Genomic DNA, 6,603 nt, shown 5'->3' on the forward strand with positions numbered 1-6,603 from the left:
GGGTCTGGAGTCACATGTCGGCCAGACCAGGTAAGGACGGCAGATTCCCTTCCCTAAAGGACATTAGTGACCCAGATGGGTTTTTACAACAATCGACAAGGGTTTCATGGTCATCATTAGACTGTTAATTCCAGATTTCTGCCCTGGTGGGGTTTGAACTCAGTCCCCAGATAATCTGAGTCCCTGGATTATTAGTTGGGCCACAGGCTCCCCACTGGGCCACAGGCACCCCACTGGGCCACAGGCTCCCCACTGGGCCACAGGCTCCCCAGAGGGAATTAGGAAAGTGTCAATGATGTTAGAGCCAATCTATCCCGACCATTTGGAAACGTTTGAAAGCAAAATTTGAATTGAAGGAGCAGGTTTTGAAAAGCAGATGGTTTGAGTTGAGTATAATTGAGAAACATTTCCACATGTGGGAAAGTTGGATAAACATTTCCGATCTCCCTGAATGAAGAGGGACACGGAGGAAGCAGGTCAAGGCAGTAAATGCCAGGCTGGGAATACGGGTGAGAACCAAACTAAAGACAGCGACACGAGCCATCAGAGAAACAGTGAGGGTTCCTGACGGCAGACTGCCAGCCAATGTCAAATGGAATCCCAAAGCTTTCTATCAAATAATAGATAGTAAAAGGGTGGGAAGGAGTGGGGCTAATTACACATGGAGACTGGGTGCATGGCAGAGGTGTTAGTAAATACTTTGCATCTGTCTTTACCAAGGACAGAGCTGCTGCCCCCAGGAGGCGGTGAAGGAGGAGATAGAGGAGAAGGTGGATGGAATAAAAATGGATTGAATTAGACAGATTGACCAGGTGTAAACTTGGTGAGTCACAAGGAAGGGAGAAGGCTGAGGGGGTGAGTGTGTAAATTGTGAAGGGAGGAGGCTGAGGGGGTGAGTGTGTAAATTGTGAAGGGGGGTAGCTGAGGGCTGAGTGTGTAAATTGTGAAGGGAGGTAGCCGAGGGGGTGAGTGTGTAAACTGTGAAGGGAGGTAGCTGGGTGGGTGAGTGTGTAAACTGTGAAGGGAGGGAGCTGAGGGCTGAGTGTGTAAATTGTGAAGGGAGGGAGCTGAGGGGGTGAATGTGTAAATTGTGAAGGGAGGGAGCTGAGGGGGTTAGTGTGTAAACTGTGAAGGGAGGTAGCTGGGTGGGTGAGTGTGTAAATTGTGAAGGGAGGGAGCTGAGGGGGTGAATGTGTAAATTGTGAAGGGAGGGAGCTGAGGGGGTTAGTGTGTAAACTGTGAAGGGAGGTAGCTGGGTGGGTGAGTGTGTAAACTGAAGGGAGGGAGCTGAGGGCTGAGTGTGTAAATTGTGAAGGGAGGGAGCTGAGGGGGTGAGTGTGTAAATTGTGAAGGGATGGAGCTGGGTGAGTGTGTAAATTGTGAAGGGAGGGAGCTGAAGGGCTGAGGGGAATGAACCCACGCTGCTGCCTCGCTCTGCATCACTAACCAGCCGCCCAGCCCGGTACGGGGATTGAACCCACGCTGCTGCCTTGCTCTGCATCACCCCCCAGCCCGGTACGGGGATTGAACCCACGCTGCTGCCTCGCTCTGCATCACCCCCCAGCCCGGTACGGGGATTGAACCCCCGCTGCTGCCTCGCTCTGCATCGCCCCCCAGCCCGGTACAGGGATTGAACCCACGCTGCTGCCTCGCTCTGCATCACCCCCCCCAGCCCGGTACGGGGATTGAACCCACGCTGCTGCCTCACTCTGCATCACCCCCCCCAGCCCGGTACGGGGATTGAACCCACGCTGCTGCCTCGCTCTGCATCACCCCCCCAGCCCCCCAGCCCGGTACGGGGATTGAACCCACGCTGCTGGCATCGCTCTGCATCACCCCCCAGCCCCCCACCCCGGTACAGGGATTGAACCCACGCTGCTGCCTCGCTCTGCATCACCCCCCCAGCCCCCCAGCCCGGTACGGGGATTGAACCCACGCTGCTGCCTCGCTCTGCATCGCCCCCCCAGCCCGGTACAGGGATTGAACCCACGCTGCTGCCTCACTCTGCATCACCCCCCCCACCCCCCCCAGCCCGGTACGGGGATTGAACCCACGCTGCTGCCTCGCTCTGCATCGCCCCCCAGCCCCCCAGCCGGGTACGGGGATTGAACCCACGCTGCTGCCTCGCTCTGCATCACTAACCAGCCCCCCAGCCCGGTGCGGGGATTGAACCCACGCTGCTGCCTCGCTCTGCATCACCCCCCCAGCCCCCCAGCCCGGTACGGGGATTGAACCCACGCTGCTGCCTCGCTCTGCATCACCCCCCCAGCCCCCCAGCCCGGTACGGAGATTGAACCCACGCTGCTGCCTCGCTCTGCATCGCCCCCCCAGCCCGGTACGGGGATTGAACCCACGCTGCTGCCTCGCTCTGCATCACCCCCCCAGCCCCCCAGCCCGGTACGGGATTGAACCCACGCTGCTGCCTCGCTCTGCATCGCCCCCCCAGCCCGGTACGGGGATTGAACCCACGCTGCTGCCTCGCTCTGCATCCCCCCCAGCCGGGTACGGGGATTGAACCCACGCTGCTGCCTCGCTCTGCATCACTAACCAGCCCCCCCAGCCCGGTACGGGGATTGAACCCACGCTGCTGCCTCGCTCTGCATCACCCCCCCAGCCCCCCAGCCCGGTACGGGGATTGAACCCACGCTGCTGCCTCGCTCTGCATCGCCCCCCCAGCCTGGTACGGGGATTGAACCCACGCTGCTGCCTCGCTCTGCATCACCCCCCCAGCCCCCCAGCCCGGTACGGGGATTGAACCCACGCTGCTGCCTCGCTCTGCATCACCCCCCAGCCCGGTATGGGGATTGAACCCACGCTGCTGCCTCACTAACCAGCCCCCCAGCCCGGTACGGGGTTGAACCCACGCTGCTGCCTCGCTCTGCATCACCCCCCAGCCCCCAGCCCGGTACGGGGATTGAACCCACGCTGCTGCCTCGCTCTGCATCACCACCCAGCCCCCCAGCCCGGTGCGGGGATTGAACCCATGCTGCTGCCTCGCTCTGCATCACCCCCCAGCCCCCCCAGCCCGGTACGGGGAGGGAACCCACGCTGCTGCCTCGCTCTGCATCACCCCCCAGCCCGGTACGGGGATTGAACCCACGCTGCTGCCTCGCTCTGCATCACCCCCCAGCCCGGTACGGGGATTGAACCCACGCTGCTGCTTCGCTCTGCATCACCCCCCCAGCCCCCCCAGCCCGGTACGGGGATTGAACCCACGCTGCTGCCTCGCTCTGCATCACCCCCCAGCCCCCCAGCCGGGTACGGGGATTGAACCCACGCTGCTGCTGGCTTTCGCTCTGCAATTCACCCCCCAGCCCGGTACGGGGAATTGAAAACCCACGCTGCTCGCCTCACTAACAAGCCCCCCAGCCCGGTACGGGGATTGAACCCACGCTGCTGCTTCGCTCTGCATCACCCCCCAGCCCGGTACGGGGATTGAACCCACGCTGCTGCCTCGCTCTGCATCACCCCCCCAGCCGGGTACGGGGATTGAACCCATGCTGCTGCCTCACTCTGCATCACCCCCCCCACCCCCCCCAGCCCGGTACGGGGATTGAACCCACGCTGCTGCCTCGCTCTGCATCACCCCCCCAGCCGGGTACGGGGATTGAACCCACGCTGCTGCCTCGCTCTGCATCACCCCCCCAGCCGGGTACGGGGATTGAACCCATGCTGCTGCCTCGCTCTGCATCACCCCCCAGCCCGGTATGGCTATCCAGCCAACTGAGGTAAACCGGCCCCCAGGACACCAAGAGGTTACAGAGGGGCATTGACAGGTTAAATGCGTGGCTAAATTGACAATAATCTAGACAAATGTGAAATTGTCCATTTTGGCAGGAAACATGGTAGCACAGTGGTGAGCACTGTGCCTCACAGCGCCAGGGTCCCAGCTTCGATTCCCGGCTTGGGTCACTGTCTGTGCGGAGTCTGCACGTCCTCCCCGTGTCTGCGTGGGTTTCCTCCGGGTGCTCCGGTTTCCTCCCACAGTCCAAAGATGTGCAGGTGTGGAAGATTGGCCATGATAAATTGCCCTTAGTGTCCAAAATGTTTAGGTGGGGTTACTGGGTTCCGGGGTAGGGTGTAGGTGCTCTTTCCAAGAGCCAGTGAAGGCTTAATGGGCTCAATGGCCTCGTCCTGCACTGCAGAATCTATGATTCCCTGACAACAGGCCTGAGAGAACGTTTATAGCATTTCCCTCTGATCAACTGTATCAATTCCATAAGACCATAATTCCTTTCAAATTTCTAAAATTATCAAGCAAATTGCTGTTTAAAGTTAAATTTTTCAGGGAATATGACATTAGTTTATGTAATCTTTATTTATTTTATATTTACGAAAGAGACGTGGGCGTCGCTGGTTAGCCCAGCATTTATTGCCTATTCCGAGTTGTCCTTAAGAAGGTGGTGGGTGAGCTGCCTTCTTGAACGGCTGTAGTCCCTGATTTGTAGGTACACCCACTGTGCTGTTAGGGAGGGAGCTCCAGGATGTTGCCCAGCGACAGTGAAGGAACGGCCGATATATTTCCCAGTCAGGGTGGTGAGTGACTTGGAGGGGAACCTCCAGGTGGTGGGGTTCCCAGGTATCTGCTGCCCTTGTCCTTCTAGATGGTAGAGGTGGTGGGTTTGGAAGGTGCTGTCTAAGGCACCTTGGTGAGTTGCTGCAGTGCATCTTGTAGATGGTACACACGGCTGCCACTGTGCGTCGGTGATGGAGGGAGTGAATGTTTGTGGAAGGGGGAGCCAATCAAACAGGGCTGCTTTGTCCTGGATGGTGTCGAGCTTCTTGAGTGTTGTTGGAGCTGCGCTCATCCAGGCAAGTGGAGAGTATTCTTTATAATCTTACCGTTGAAACCCTGGTAACATTCTGGTAAATGTACACTGCTCCTTCCTTGGTATAATGTGTGGTGCCGTGAACCGTAGACAGATCTCCAGATGTTTTACGCCGAAGTGACAAAGTTAATTGATGAGGGAAGGGCTGTAGATGTCATATACATGGACTTTAGTAAGGCGTTTGATAAGGTTTCCCATGGCAGGTTGATGGAAAAAGTGAAGTCGTATGGGGTTCAGGGTGTACTAGCTAGATGGATAAAGAACTGGCTGGGCAACAGGAGACAGAGAGTAGTGGTGGAAGGGAGTGTCTCAAAATGGAGAAGGGTGACTAGTGGTGTTCCACAGGGATCCATGCTCGGACCACTGTTGTTTGTGATCTACATAAATAACCTGGAGGAAGGTATAGGTGGTCTGATTAGCAAGTTTGCAGATGATACTAAGATTGGTGGAGTTGCAGATAGCGAGGAGGACTGTCAGAGAATACAACAAAATATAGATAGATTGCAGAGTTGGGCAGAGAAATGGCAGATGGAGTTCAATCCAGGCAAATGCGAGGTGATGCATTTTGGAAGATCAAATTCAAGAGCGGACTATATGGTCAATGGAAGGGTCTTGGGGAAAATTGATGTGCAGAGAGATCTGGGAGTTCAGGTCCATTGTACCCTGAAGGTGACAACGCAGGTCGATAGAGTGGTCAAGAAGGCTTGCCTTCATCGGACGGGGTATTGAGTACAAGAGTTGGCAGGTCATGTTACAGTTGTATAGGACTTTGGTTCGGCCACATTTGGAATACTGCGTGCAGTTCTGGTCGCCACATTACCAGAAGGATGTGGATGCCTTGGAGAGGGTGCAGAGGAGGTTCACCAGGATGTTGCCTGGTATGGAGGGTGCTAGCTATGAATAAAGGTTGAGTAGATTAGGATTGTTTTCGTTGGAAAGACGGAGGTTGACGGGAGACCTGATTGAGGTCTACAAAATTATGAGAGGTATGGACAGGGTGGATAGCAACAAGCTTTTTCCAAGAGTGGGGGTGTCAGTTACAAGGGATCACGATTTCAAGGTGAGAGGGGGAAAGTTTAAAAGAGATGTGCGTGGAAAGTTTTTTACGCAGAAGGTGGTGGGTGCCTGGAACGCTTTACCAGCGGAGGTGGTAGAGGCGGGCACGATAGCATCATTTAAGATGCATCTGGACAGATATATGAATGGGCAGGAACAGAGGGAAGTAGACCTTGGAAAATAGGAGACAGGTTTAGATAAAGGATCAGGATCGGCGCAGGCTGGGAGGGCCGAAGGGCCTGTTCCTGTGCTGTAATTTTCTTTGTTCTTTGTTCTTGTTCTTTCCATTGCTGCCTCATCAATATATTTTGCACCATTCATTAGTAAAACTAATATTACAGAAATCTTAGTGACATATTTTTTGTACTGGACCATTGGATTTGAAGAATCTGTCTCCATGGAGATCTCCCGTTTCCAGCCCCTCCCTTGGTGATGGGGTGTGTGCTGTTTCTGTTTCTGATCTCCCGTTTCCAGCCCCTCCCTTGGTGATGGGGTGTGTGCTGTTTCCATGGAGATCTCCCGTTTCCAGCCCCTCCCTTGGTGATGGGGTGTGTGCTGTTTCCATGGAGATCTCCCGTTTCCAGCCCCTCCCTTGGTGATGGGGTGTGTGCTGTTTCTGTTTCTGATCTCCCGTTTCCAGCCCCTCCCTTGGTGATGGGGTGTGTGCTGTTTCCATGGAGATCTCCCGTTTCCAGCCCCTCCCTTGGTGATGGGGTGT

The sequence above is a fragment of the Scyliorhinus canicula genome, chromosome 10 (assembly GCF_902713615.1).
Source record: "Scyliorhinus canicula chromosome 10, sScyCan1.1, whole genome shotgun sequence".
Classification (NCBI taxonomy): domain Eukaryota; kingdom Metazoa; phylum Chordata; class Chondrichthyes; order Carcharhiniformes; family Scyliorhinidae; genus Scyliorhinus; species Scyliorhinus canicula.